The sequence below is a fragment of the Fringilla coelebs genome (assembly GCF_963513975.1).
Source record: "Fringilla coelebs genome assembly, chromosome: 3".
NCBI lineage: Eukaryota > Metazoa > Chordata > Aves > Passeriformes > Fringillidae > Fringilla > Fringilla coelebs.
Window position 1 is genome coordinate 13,966,306 of NC_140030.1, and position 15,913 is coordinate 13,982,218.

Here is a 15,913-nt window from a genome sequence, read left to right on the forward strand (position 1 = left end):
TCTCCTTTAGGGCGCTCCTAGCTCCTGTTTTATTGGCCTTCTTCAATATGTTCCAAGTGAGCGACAGCCCAGTGATAATGCGATTAAGCAGTTCTAAAACTTTATGAACCAGTGAAATTCCAGCTACTGAAAATCATAGCTTTTGGGGAATGTTTCAAAGACACTCAATAATACTATAATGTGTCTTGGGGGCCATAACAAATAAACAGTTGGAAAATGCCCACAGACAAAGGCTCAGCCTCCTTAAAATCATTCAGTACAAAACTGTAGTCCTACATTCTGGCTAGTAATATTTATTTGAAAAGAGTAAGACTAAATAATATTTTCTTTAATAATAATTTTAGCAGCAATTCAAATACTCATACAACTCCATCATATATTACATAAATATAAAATACATGTTAAACTGCTTATCTTCATTGAGATTTTACTGGTTATTTCAAAACTAATGGCATACAGGTTTATTATGATGGCAGTGATTCCTTTAAATCTAAAAAAATTGAGCTTACCTAAAGTATTATATTTGGAAGGTAAAACTTTTTTTTCTGTCTTCGGGAACTTGATGTGGAGATGAATACAGACATCCAGTCCTGGTCACCAACTCAATTGAGCAAAACCCCACAAAAGGAGAATAGAACTTAATGTTGAACTGATACAAAGCTTTTTGAAGTGTGTAGTGACTCCTGATGTTCCTTATGAAAGCCAAATGGTATGTTTAGGACTCAGGTTTCAGGAAATTTTTCAGGCTTATCAAACTTTTTAGAACAGAAATTCTCAGTGGTTGTGTGTCTGTGGGGCACTGAAGAGCTGCTACATAAGAGCTGTTTTCAACTGGTGTCAGAAAGAAGAAGATACAAACCACGATGTAGTATGGTAATTTCTAGTTGAGGAGATTATTTTTGAATGTAGAAATTGAAGTCAGGTATATGGCCAGAGAATCAGGAATTTCATAGTGCACAGATAATGCTCTTTCCACAGATATCTTGCTCTATATGTCTGTCTACTAGTATGAGCCAGATATAAGTTTTAACTGTCATTTTGAAAATTTGGAACTGTTTTAACTGTCATTATGTCACTTAGAACATCAAAAATGCCAATTTCCCATAGCTGTGAGTAACTGACTCCAAATATTTTTATTACATGTTCTTTGTAAAGCCTCAGTCAGTAGTAGGGAAATATATTCTCTTGCACAAAACAAGTCACATTATAATTTTATAAGCTTTTGGAAAACAAGGGGATATTGACAAAAAAATGGACTTTTTTTTTCTATGGGAAAATATGAAACCACATTTTTGAAATCATACTCTTGAAAGAAAGAGTATTTAGTTTAGAAGGGTCTGGCTGGAAAATTACAGCATAATCACATTTATGAAATCCAGCAAATGTGATCACCCTTTGGAGTAGCATCCTTTGGCTCCTTTCCATTGTGGCTAGCTGGTTTTTCTCTTCTCAAAAGATAAAAACAGCATAAAATATCCAAAACTTCAATGACAGATTTATTTTTACATCATGAAATATTAACTGAAAGTCTTGTGCCACCACCATGTACTCCCAAGCAGCTACCTAACCCTGAAAATTATGCCAGTAGACGCTCTGTATGGGCGGAAGGCAGGCAGGCAGCTGGTGGGGCCAGGTGGGTGTGCATGCCCCTGCTCTTTATCCCCAGATGAAGCAGCCACATCCAGACAGTGTCTGCAGACCCCGGGCTGCTCCTGGGTGTTGGCTGAGCGTGGTGTGAGACACTGTGGGCAAACCATGCTCCAGTGCTCAGAGCCATGCTACAGCCATCTAGGTGACTACCACAGACATAGCTTTGGGGCAGAATAAACCAAAGTGAAGTGCAACAAATACACAACAAATAAGAACAGGTAGAAGAGAGGTGTTCCACCTTGTCCAGTCCCTGACATGAGGCATTTCATTCACTGATGAGCTGCATATGGTGCACATAAAAATCTTCAATTACATGGGAATTATGGGAGTTGGGTCACCCTGCCCTTGATGACAAATTAAATATCTATATTCCAAGGAGGGTCATGTAGGCCTGAACTTTCCTTCTCCTGACTTAGATTAGGATCCTTGTTCAGCAGGGTTGGTGCCAACTGTCTGGCTCATACTGCACAATGAACCCAGTCAGACACATCCTCGAATCCTTGGTCTTTGAAAACCACATATTGTGAGGAAAGCAATTGTTAAACTGATGCTGTTGTGCCTACAAAGTCCTTGAAGAACAACTGGATTTCAGACAAAGAAAAGAAGGGTTTTTTCTCTCATTAGTATCCTAAAATTATTCATGGGAAGTCAGCTTTGTCCAAGATTCCAACTTATTTACATATTGCTTAATCCCTTCTGTTCAAGACTAGAGGAATAAAAAGCCGAATTGTACTCAATATACAAATTCTAAGCTAAGTATTTTTTCCATAATGGGAAGCTTCTCTTTAATAGTCTCAATTTTTCTATTGTTTTGCAGATCCATCCTATACAGAAATAAGTAAAAAAAAAAAAAAAAATTCTTATTTCCCTCTCTCAATATAAAATCTGCTCATTAAGAAAGATTATGGATGATTAATTTGATGATTCCGAAGTTCTACAAAATAGAATGGTGTAAATGGACATAAGGAAATACTTTTTTCCTCCTTTAATGTAAATACATTTTATTGTGAAAATTATCTTTTAAGAGCTACAGTCTTTGAACGTGTGAATGACTTTTCCTAGTTTTGAAAAGATTTCATAATAATTTTAACAATGCCTTTACATCTTAAAAGTAATAAATTTCTCAGTACATTTCCAGATAAGTAATTTTTGAGTTAAAATGATATAACTAGAGGATGTTTTTTTGATTTTCTATTTCTGTGACATTCCTTTTGACCTTTCACACTCACACTGAATATTTCCTTCTCGGTCATGAAGTACACTTCTTGTAAAAACTGGCAATCATTCTACTCATTACCAGTTCAAACTAGGGACATTTTCTAAAAGCATCTAGCTGGAGGAAAATGTTAGTTCAATTACTGTATTGGAATACATTTCAATTGCAAGATGGAATGCAACCAATCTTACACCAATTTTCACTGGATAGGTTTATTTCGCCAGTAAACCTTGAAAAAGTCTTCAAAATTTAGAAGTCAATAACAACAAGAAAGCTTTTGTGAGATGAGATGTTTCTCAAGGTATCTCAATGGCTGTTTTATTAATCTACACAACACAGTAATTTTCACTACATCAAATCCTTCCTTTGAAATCTATATTCAATCTGTATAGAGTTCATATGCCATGATAATACGCTCTGGGATAACATTTTGTTTTGTTTTGTTTTTCTTTACTATCTTTTGTAAGGAAAAAAAAATGCATGTCTTTTTTTTCAAAACTTTATTACAAGGAAAAAATATCTTCTAAAGCTATTTTTGCATCAGTGGAGAAAAACATAAGCCCTAAAAGAAGATGTATTTTTCAAGATATAGTACATTTTTTCTAAATCTTGTTCCAGTTCATTGGCCTTCAGTCATTTATCTTTCAATGTCACTTGTACTTCCTCAGAGTCACTATTATAGGAATTCATTATAAATAAAGATACTCCATAGGCCTTTCTGCTACTTAGTTCAATGCTTAGTATAATGTATTTGGATAAAATTTGCTTTATAAGTGACTTGATAATTTACTTAAGTAAGTGTAAGGAAAATATTTAATGTATATTAAGGACCTGACTACTCAAAGGTAATACTTTTTTCAGTTATCCCTTTTTAACCTGTTTAGAACATGACATCCCTTACTAAAACAGTTTAGAAAATATGCAATATGAAAAGTCTGTATGTGTTGGCTGATTTTATGATCTGAGAGAATTTCATTAACTATGACTGGGAAGTAATAATGGGAACTACCAGTGGAGATTCACAGATGGAAGTATTCCCACATGGGTTTGACAGTTCAGTTGGTCAGGCTCTGGCTTGAGACTTGTGATTATTTTCTTTGTCACAGTCTTTCAGTATGACCTTAGAAAGGCTATTTATCCCCACTCTGTTCCTTAGTTTCTACTCTGTCTTGTCTGTTAAGCTTGTCAGTTTTGGGGGTTTTACAATACCTTAGGGAGCTTGATATATTCCCACAATACTGTAAATAGTAATAGAGAATAGCTTTGAGAAGTTCTGAAAGAAAGTAGGGAAAGATTTATGAATGACATTGCGTAGTCTGTGGTTTCAGGTTCAGCAGGAACGAGGTGGAGAGAGGAGCCCACAATGGAGCAGGCTTGCTGGCAGGACGTGTGACCAGAGCACCCATGCTGGAGCAGCCAGCTCCTGAAGGACTGCATCCCCCTGGAGGGACCTGGAGCAGGGGAAGAGTGTGAGGGGTCCTCCCTAGAGGAAGGAGGAGCAGCAGAGACAATGTGTGATGAACTGATGGCATCCCCCAATCCCTGTCCCCCTGTGCCCCTGTGTGGGAGCAGGGAGAGAAACTGGGAGGGAAGCGGAGACACAAGGAAGGGGGAAGTGAGGGGAAGGGGAGTTTGAGATTTGAGTTTACTGTAATGATCGGCAATAAATTCAATTTCCCCAAGTGGAGTCTGTTTGGCCCATGACAATCACTGGTGAATGATCTCTCCCTGCCCTTAACTCAGCCTAAAAACACATCAGCTTTAGTTATATTTTTGCTCCTCTGCGCAGCTGATGGGGACAGGGACAGAGCAGCTTTGGAGGGCCACCTGTCATCCAGCCAGAGTCAAACCAACACAAGAGTGCTTTCTTTATTGACAGTATTTTTAAAGTTAATTTTTCCAAAAAAGAAAATTATATTTTTCAAGTTGGATCACTTCCTTGTAATTTTTATTGCAGTATGCAAATTAAAATGCATCAAGATGTCATCTAAATACACTTTTCTTAAAACAGCATGCCTATTTCAAAACTAATGCATATATGCCTTCATCTACCACTGAAACACATTATCCCTCTGTCTTATATAGAGTAGATGCTTAACTGTCCTAGAAGCAACATACAGCATTTTAGACTAAAAGGTAATGAATAATTTTGTCAGCATAATTTCAAGGAGTATTTGAGATGAGCATAGAGTAGTCAATATTTTGTCAAAAGATTTTGGCTAGCACAATCTTAATTCTAAAATGACATGTTATGATAACTATATAAATTAGAACTTTCACCCTTTCCTTTCTGATAGAATATTCAATCCTAACTAATAAACTTTATTTTTCCTTCATCTTCTCAATCACCTGTAAGAGTAGCTCACTGTATATGCCTACTCACAAGTACTGACAAAAGTTTGAAAGCATATTTCAGGCAAGCCAGAATTAAATTTACTGGTTTTCCTCTCAAAGCTATTTATTCCCTTTGGAGCATTAGCTGCAGCAGTGTTGGTATCTGCTGTTCATTTATTTATTCATTTTAAATTACTATCTTACATTATGGTCTGCTTTTAATCACAAACTGCAAAAGTTATGTTTTGACTGTTAGTCCAACCATTAAAAGCCAGATTCAGGCAAAAACCTCGAGACAGAGTGGTTACCTGAGTTAAAAACTTAAAAATGAAGGTGAAATTATAATTCCCTTCAATCCAGTGTCAAAGTTCTCATGTAGAGTGTTGAATTAAACATTTTCCTGTAAGTGAAAATATAACACCCCCAATGTCATTTTGCTGTATAAAGACAATACCACTATAGATTAAAGGCAAGCCTTACTTATCCTTCAAATGCCTAATGAAAACACATTTCAGTGACAGAAAAGCAATTTCTGCAAATCGGTACTGTATAATATTATAAGCTCTTCATTTAGTAGTATGTGTGCTAAACCGCAGAAAATAATGGTTATATAAAAGTACAGGCTAATAAAAGTCAGTGCCTTTGCCTCTAACTTCTGACAAGGAGGGTTATAAGTCTTTTTAAACATAAAAAACTTTCAGTTTTATGATTTCCATGCAAGCTGGTTGATAAAAGACTTGCATCAAGGCTTGCCTTCCACCTGTTACACATAACCTCAAAATCTTCCCACATGGAGAGATGAGCATTAATTTCTTCAGCCTTTCCAATGGCTTGGCAAAGTCAACCATCTTTCCTGGATTGCTGTCAAAATTCCTTAATATCTAAGACTTTAGACTACAAGGGGTGACACAGAAACAGCATGTCTTATGTTTGAGAAATAAGAGAGAAAATATTTTAGCAATAACCTTATGAGAATTGAAAGTTATGTTTACGTATTTCATTTTCTTTTCTACAGTGCTCAAAAATGCTGCACACCAAATGCTTATGCAGTGAATTCCCATCAAAATTTGTGACTGATGAAGCTATGTACGAAGGGACTTTCATGACAGCGTGGTATGATCTAATTACAAGAGGTGCCTCTCCTGAATTAAAGTTCAAACAGCACCATGTACCAGAGGCAACAGTACAGATTTTATTTAACAGTAAATGTGAGGTAGAGAGATAGAAGTATGAGGAGAGGGGGGATGGGAGAAAATAAAGAGTGAGAAAAAAAGAGATTAAATACTAAAATTTCACCATCATATGAATCCCTGCAGCTTCCCATGGGTACTTTTTTACCCTGGTCTTCAGGGGTAGCGGTCCCAGTGTTGTTCTTCTGGATCTACCACTTCTATACAGTCCAAGTCCCAGATTTCCATGGGATGTAGATGCCATTCCCACAACTTGGACTGGCATGTGTGTCCTTTCCCACAGTTTGACACTGCAAATTTTGTGTCTGGATCAGTCTTATTTTAAGATCACTCAGTCTGCACAGTGGATTTTTTTCCAGTGTGCTAATTCCAAATCTTCACCTTCATCAGGCCTGGAATTAATGCCTTCCTGTTCTGCCATCTATACTTATCTCAAGTTCCTGTTGTGGTGGCTTATTTTATGGGAACATCCTTCTTGAGACATGAGACTGAATTCTTCAACTTCTCACACAGCCCCATTATAATTTTAGAGAGTTATATGGAATTCTGGAAGAATATTTACACAGTATTTTGCAGAAAGAGCTCCACTTAAACAAAAAGGCAAAAAGAAAAAGGAAGAGGTAAAAACATGTTGTCAAAATTAGAAGGTATTCTCCTATGAAAATCATGCTAAATACATTTAATAAGGCATCTCTAAAAGTCTCATAAAATGTGAAAAGTGAAGCTGAAAATGAAATTAGATAAAAATAATACTTACCAAGAAGGTCTTATTGTAGGTAGAAAACAAAGATAAGTTTAAGATAAGTTTAAAGTGTATATCTTATGCAAATGATGGAAAAAAAGTATGGAGAAAAATACAGAAAAATAATCTGCAGAAAATTCTACTTCTCCCTGAGAGGAAGAGCTGACATTTTTAGTAAAGTGCTTGAAGGAGTAAAGTTTTAATATACAGCAATGTATTTTGAAAAAGTTTTCAGTTTAATAAGAACTTCTCATGCTACCTTTGAAAAATCCCCCACTTTACAGAGTAGAACCTTTCTGCTTAAACAGAATGAGTTTGCACCCTGTCATGTCTGTACAAATGACATTAATAAGTTGGGGTAACTAGAAGAGCAAGTGTTTCTCTCATCTAGGTTTAAAACTTTGAGTTTCTCTCAGCATTTATGTCTCATGCTATAAATATCTGAATAGAAAATACATTTAAGATGATTATCATGATAGTTGTGTCCACTAACTGGAAAAGAAACAATGTGGCACTGAAATACAGAATTTTTTTCTTAAATATGAGAGAAAAACCTCTTTCTTATTTAAGAGCTGTTGACACAGGTTAGCCAGGGAATTTTTGGAGTCTTTATCCTTGGGATTTTTCAAAATTAAACTGAACATAGTACTGGGCAACAAGTTTTAGCTGATCCTATTTTCAGCAGAAGGATCAGACTAGAGGAAGTTTGGTGCTTTTCAATCTCAGCTGCTGTGTACTCCAACAAAGTTGCTTTGTCTATGGTAACATGTAAAATCCTTAGAAAAGGTGGTATTTTTGGAGGTCTAGCCAAAAGAAGCAACCAGTTTGACTATCCTAAAAAATTCCCTCTATCCTGAGTTAGAATTATAGAATCTATGGGAATGCACACACTGCTGAAGAATGCCCATGAAGTTTCTTTCTAGACCAAGTGTTGACAGTAGTAAATGAAAGGCTTGCATCTTTCTCCTGGCCAAGGGGGAAATTGTCAGAAGAGAGAGAAGAACCATTACATCCAGCTCCTGCAGCAGGATTCCTTATTGCAAAGCAGTGCAAGCCTGGTTTTTACCTAGCTCCATCCTGTGCCGAACAATCAATACTAAAAGCATCACTAAAGGTTCTCAGCAAGTTTGGGTTTGTTGTTTTTTTTTTTTTTATTTGCATAAAGTAGTATAGAAGAGTAACACATAATTGTCCATGTTAACTGCAGGAACAATAGACTTGAACTGTATCTTTGTGTATTTTTGCATTTCTTGAGGGATCCCAATTTGAATTTCCAGGAATCTAAACTTTTTTTCTTTTCAATTGGCTTAGTAATCCACTAACCTTGTGAGTGCCACTTACAGAGCCTCAAAGCTGTGCATGTGTCTTTGCACACTGTACTGCTCTGCTGGAAGAACAGCAGTTCACATGTGCTGAAAGCTTTGCCATTCCAGTCCCTGTTTTTACTGATCCCATTTAACCATTCTGACTTAGCAGATCAAAGCCAGCATCTTCTAACTTCTTGGGCCACAAAAGGGTTTCACTCTCCTCGTGCAAGTTCTCAAAACCATGGCAAAGGCATGCTCAAAGGCACCTATTCATCCCATTTCATCTATTTTTCAAGAGCTTTGCCTATCCCAAGTTTAAGACATTGAGGCTGGAGAGTTTCCTTTGCTTTCATCTGGTGAGTATTCCACCTCTTAGCCTGACCTCACTGACAGAGTTTCCCTTGAAGTCAGCCAACTCAAGTCTTTTTTGGGCTTCAACTAGTTTTCTTAAATGTATCACCTGCAGACACACACACACATGAAAAAATGGGGGAAGAGGAGGTAGGACACACATGGTTCTGAGTGTTTCATATAGGAAAAACCTATGCACTTTGGTGCAGAATGAGAGTTTTATGACTTTTTGGGGCATAGCCTTCAATTTATTTTGAAAAGTAGGGGTTCCTGCTTTAAATTTAATGTTCATTAACTTTCCTTTTGTAGAATGGTGTTTATTAATTGAAATTTTGTATTCTTACAGTATATTACAGGGATAAAGTATTTAAGAAAAAATAATGTCACAATATAAAACATTAAAAGGCTCTTATAGAAAAATGTACACTAAAAGTTCAGTGTTGGTATACATTTCAACAATTTTGCCCGAAGTCCAACATATGCTAAAATCCATTGATGAGATTGATCTACAAATCTTAGGCAAAGAAAACTGAGGAAATCCCACAGGAAGGAAATAAAATATACAGATATATATTTCTTTTCAGGAATTAAAATAAAGGAACATTTATCAGGCTTGGCATAATCCTTTTGTAGGAATTGAACACGGAATTAAAATTAAATTATCATTTTCTATCTCACACCAGATAATAAAATAATTCAATCTGAAGTAACATTTACAAAAGGATATACGTTCTTTGAAACTATTTTTCTGCTGAAGATAAGCAGAGGGATTGCAGTCTGTAATACAGTCAAAAGCAAAGGTTTTTTTACTACATGGATGACAATTTCCGCAATCTAAATGTCTAATTTTCTAGCAGAAATCTGTCTGTCTTTCTGATTCATTTTTCTGCCCATATTAGCTAACTAAAGGACATTTTAGAGCACAAGAAAGAAATACGCAACTCCAAAAACATTAAGGAAATTATTTTATTTTCAGGAAGTTAGGGACAGTCATATCTAGCAAATGAGAAAATATAGTTGCAAATTAATTACAGATATTTTAAAATATCAGTGACATCTATGTACCAGTACAGTTTTTTTTTTTCTTCTTTGTTTACATGATCTTTGCTTTAATAGTACCTTATTTCTTTGTGGAAAAATGAAGGAGAAGAAAAGTTCCAGTCTACTTTTTTTGGCATAAACCTAAGGAAGTGAGAATTGCAAATCTGAAAAGGGTGGGGTGGGAGTGGAGACCGGGACAGAAGGGGAAATCAAGGAAAGGAGCATAACTGAGTAAATCAGATACTGAAGTGCAGCTTTGGGAAATCTGATCCTATTCCCAATGCTTCTGCAAGTTTATTTGGTGACTTAAAGCAGATTACTTCACTCTAAGTTTTGGTGTCTTTAACTAGAAACTGCAGATGCTGTCTTGCAGTCATGTGTTGAGATTTATAGATGGAAAAAGTATTACTATAATATTAACAGTCTTTTCTCAGAAGACCCTCATTGCAGCCATGTGCTAGCTGGTGTCAGTTGGTTGAGTGATGGGTTCTAGGTATTACCATTGACAGCAGAGCACAGAGATACCCAAACAATAACGTGACAGAAATATCCCTTGTCAAAATTATAAATAATTGCTGCAAAATATTTAGTAATACTTGGTGCAAAGTCTGCTTTGAAAATGAGCTGCCTTAACACAACATGAATAACACAGAAAAACAATTGAGCATTTATTTCATCCTTAGAAATCAGAGACAGATGGGGCAAACATGATCACATCATCAGATGCTGAAAAACTGCAGAATTCCCCAAACTCTTGGAATGAGCTTCCCATGCAGTACAATTACAGGATTCTTTTTTAATGGGAAAAAAAAATCTAAACATAATTTTTTATCCATTATTTCAATTCTCCTCGCACACATTATATTCCTACTAAGATATAATTCAGGTAGTGTTGACAGTTTTGACACAATTCCTTCATAGAGCCCTCCAAATCGCATATAAAACAGACTCATTGCCTGGAAGCTGCCTCAAGAGATTATATAATTATTCCTCTAGTCCATGGCAGGATCTATACACAACAGATGTTTACTGAACCTGTTCTTAAAGACATTCCATGATGGAGAGTTCAAAGGCTCATGTGCACTTCAGTGATCCTTTGCTGTAAGGAGAAACTCTTTAAGCAAAACTTACGTGACAAAAAGTGGGGATGTCAAGTCAAAATGGGAACACAAGGTAAATAAATGGAAAAAAAGGTAAGAAAAAAATTAAATTTAAGAATTAATTTTGTGAAATTCTTTGGTAAACTTGCCTGAAAGTGTAAAGTATTAACTAAATATATGCACAACCAGTACCTGCAGAAGAGCATATTTGTATTTGTTCATTTACAATGGACTATTTTCACTAAAAGAGAAACAAGAACAATTTTTAATTAAAAAATCTGCTTTTATTTTTCCCCTAAGCAAAGAAGCCATTTTTACATTACACATGGAAAAATATATTAAAATAATTATTTTTACTGTAAATGTCATGCATCTCAGTACAGTTTAATTTCATTAATTCCAAATCACTCTGACTTCTTAAGACTTTTAATGTACACTAAATACTTGTTTTAGCAAGAATCAAGCCTCCATAATCTTGTTAACCCCATCAATTCCGTTGCAACTCTAACAGACCTTATGGAAGATACCTTCTACTTGCTTAGACCTGCAGCTACAGCATGATGCCAAAAGATCTGCCTGAATTCCATCAGGTCAAACAAAATGTATGTTTTTTGTGTGTCTTCTCTGTAATTGCTCTAGTGGGCATCAGAGAGAATCACATGGTGCTCTGAACCAGCCAAAATAGCAAGCACTCAGAGCTCACATGTTTGTTCCTTTTACCATTGATATCCACTTAGCTTGCATGTGTCTTGAGCACCAGAGCTCAGGAGCTTTTTTAGATGTCTCATTCTCTTAGTCTGCATCATCTTCCTGGAGCTAAGATGGTGTTGCAAAGCCTGGGCTACCAAAGGGGATTTTGCAGATGCTGCCCAAATGCACTTAACTGGGCCCAGTTGACTAGAAGGGAGATAAAAAGACAGTGGTTGGCTGTGCTGTGTAGGGTTTCCCAGAGCCTGCAGGGCACCTTGTGGCACCCACCTGCCCTGCAGTACCCACCATGGTTAACCCTCTCCTCCCATCGTCCTTCAGCCAATTATAGCATTGGTGAGCATTGATTAGTCATAGAATGGTATCACAATGAGCATTGGGTTGGAAGGGACTTTTAAAGACCATCTTGTTCTTACCCCCTGCTGAGGGCAGGAACATCAGGTAGCTCAGAGTCACTGATGTTTCTCTCATCTGGTGTTTTTATACTGTTGGAACACGGGAGGGAAAATGTTTGCCAGTTTGGGCAGAAGGTACTGTGCATAGAGAGAATCAGATGAACCTGGGACAGAAAACAGCCTCTACATGTTGCAATTACTTGTAGGAGAGAATTTAGATTGCTTTTCAAGTGCTTGTGTATTTTTATCTTCTTGTTCAACTCTCTTCTTTAGTCTTTTTTTTTGTTGAATATTACTTCTATGACCATTCAGTTAGGCCCCAAGTTATGTGTGCGAGTGGGATGTTGCTCATAAATATTTAAAGATCTAATTGTTTGCTAGAAATGAATTCCTTTCCAGCTACAACACTAAACAAAGTGAAGCTGTCAGAATGTGAAAACCTCCTACACTGTGTAATACTGTTCTGCCATGGCCATTATTGTACCTTGTCATCCTATATCATACTGACTCTTTCAAAACCCAAGATTTATGTGATTTCATGTGGTATGCTATATATGTTAGCAATTTTAAAATATGTGTTTTAGACAATTTGATAGAACATGTCTCTACAAGAACTTCAAAGAGAAAAAATGAAAAAAAGTCTGTTTTGGTAAACATAACATCCTACCAAAGCCCAAAGCCAGCATATTAAAAGGCATAGAGAGGATTTATATAACCCACACTTCTTGTTATATATTGTTTCTTGAAATCAAAGTAATTATGCTGTTACAGTCAGCAATTAAAATGAACATAAAATTGTTTAGAAGCCAGTAGAAGCTCTCCAGGTACAAAAATTAATGGGTTCTGAAATATATTTACCTGTCACAAATGCTTTTAGCACAACAATGAATTAAAGGCACACTTATACCAAAAATAAAAATAGACCAAAAAACTGACACCTTGCCCTCCTCCAGTTGCAAGCTTAAATATGAGAAATACAATTATCCTATGTCAAATATTTTACAAAACTACAAAAAAATAGGCATTGTGTTCCTATCCATTTATAAACAATATTTGTAGTGGGGGAGGAGAGGGAAATGACTCAATTTTCCACGAAGGCAGCAAACTCATTTTAAGTGCAAGAGGGTTTTTTTTCCATACAGGGTAGTGGATAAGTTTCATGCTAATACAAAAAAACCCAATGAATTATAAAAGCGCACCAAAGAACAGTGTTCTTGGAACAACTCCTATTTCTGCTTTTGAAACAGAACTAATTCTATTATTAAATTGTTATTTAAATTTGAAATATACTCCTCTCAGCATTATTTTATATACTTTATAAATCTCAGTGAGTTAGTTTTCTTTGCTTGTTTTGTCCTCTTACAGTGGAATTATGTTCACAGTAGCCACTTTGGTTAGTGTTATCCATTAGTTTTCAAGTCTTTCTTTCTAATGCTGGTGTAGAGAAAGAGCATTGTACTTGATGTCATCCCAAAATTTGTGCTGAAGATACATCTGATTGGTACCTGTGACAGCACTGCTACAATTGGGCAACATGAATCTCATTTTGTGACAGCCTTTAAGATAGGGTTTCTCTGTCACTGACTAGAGGACACAAAGGAATATGCAGAAAATAAAACTATACTCTGAAATTCCCTCCCCATCCTGCCTTTGAAAGTCCAGCAGTTCAACACAACCCATCTAAGTTCTCAGATGAACAATTCAGGCTACCTTTCTTGTCTTTACTACTGACTGGTTTGCTCCATCAGAATACTAACTCAAAAAGAACTGATGTTTAGGGAAAAAAAAAATATTTCCAGTGCTTGTGCCCTCTATTTGGCAAAGAGATGCAAAAAGAGAAGAGTAATTGTGTGAAAGTCTCTTCTTTCCATAATACTACAAAACTCCAGGTCAAAAAGTTGTTTATTTTTAGAAACAAAACAACTCTTTCACTCACTTTTGCAAAAACCCTGATGTAATTTCATACAGGGTAGAAGTCTAAGGGGTAGCTGATTTTAGGGGGATCAGAGGCAGGAAGTTCATAGTGGCCTGTGCTCTGCCGGAGGTCTCACTAGATGGAGCAATAATGACATCAAATGTTGACATGATTTGTACACTTTTAAAGAGAAGCAACAGGCTACACATTAAAATAAAGTAAGCTTTTAGTTTCTTTACTAACTGCTTTAGTATATTTCTTTTTCTATGTTTATTAAATATTAATTTTTGATCTGTATCAATTCTACCCATGTGTACCTCATATTCTTTGGCAGAAGACCAGTACAGTATGCTGAGCTATTTTTACCTGTTATTTGACCTTAAACAATGTAACCATTGAGCAAAGAAACACAGGTTCCAGACTCTGTGTGAAAAGTACACATGTGACATTCACAGAGAAAACATTAAGATTTGGTAGTAAGATCTCACTGGACAACAAAAAGCACAGAAATTATTTGGGCCACACACTGTCCTTCAGTAGGAAATACTTAAATTCCAAATGTATCCAAACACTAAAATGACATGAAGCAGGATGTAAAATTTTGTGGAAAGGGATGTTCATTGAACAAGTCCAGTCAATTTTCCCTGAAATATAGTGAAGTACTTGTCAATGTGCAGCTCACAGTTAAGGACGCAGGCTTGTACCTGCAAAGCTTTAAAAAGTCAACTAACAGGAGACACAACTCTTCCTAATCTACACCACTCTGCAATTGATCTCCAGATGAGTTCCAAGCTAATAAATGAAATTCTGTGGGATTGATACCAGTTGTTCTTTCCAGATCCGCCCAAATTGATGCACCTGCACTTACACTTAAGCCAGTGCAAAACAATCCATGCATAGCACGGTGGGAAATCAAAGTGCTCTTCTGTGAACATTATCTATGCTAAGCCAAAACAAATGTAAACCTTCCTTTTGGGGAATAAGGGGGTAAATGTAGACTCGACTCATTATCTGTACTCTGTCTATCAATAAATGGTCTTAGAGAAGTTGTACCTGGCACTGAAAAGGGGACAGAGAATACTCCTCAATGCAAGCTCCTCTGTGACTATTTTAATTACACACATTTACACTGCCACATAAATTACACAGCGTAAACCTGAGTCAGCTCCAGCAGATTTTGACCTGAAGTCCATGAAGTGGGGATGATGCAGCTGGCTGTGCTGGTCAGCCAAAGGAGGGAGGCAATCACCTTTGCCTCTCCAGTTGATGCCAAAAAAATGTCTTTCACACTGGTGCCAATACCCAGCACAAATATGTTTTCAGAATACAAGAGACAGGATATTTTTTTCAGAATTTGTCATGTATTATCTGAGGAATAGCAAGTGAAATCTCCACAAGTGGTACAGGTGGCCAGGAGTGCCCAAAGTCAAATCTTTCTGGGTGCCTAATGAAAAAAGTGTCAAATCTTATTAGTGTGTACTAAACTGTGCTATTTTCTCCCTTTTTCTTCTCATACGATATTAATAAACACATGAAAGAACATTAGATACTGGGGTTAGTTTTGCAGCATGCTGCCTTTTTTTGCCAACCACCACTCTAAACACTTCATATTCAGCCTGAACAAGTCAAAATTTTCTCCCTTGATCACTCCACCAACTCCTCCTGGTGAGGAAGCTGAAGGAAAGCTCCTTCAAATAAATATCAGAATCATTTTAATTAAATATGTGGCTGAATTTTGTTCAGGAAATTATATGGTGAATGTCAGTGAGTCATTATGAAGCTAAAAGAATTGTTTTACTGTAAGAATCCCCGCTTCTAGTAAAATTAATGAGTGTAAACACATCATGGACTGTGTCAGAAACATGCATAATTAACTAAATGACTCAAAGAGACAGCAAGGAAGAAAATCTTAATCTAAATCTGCCTTCTTTTCATTATCTTACCACTCTAATTCATTTTACTGA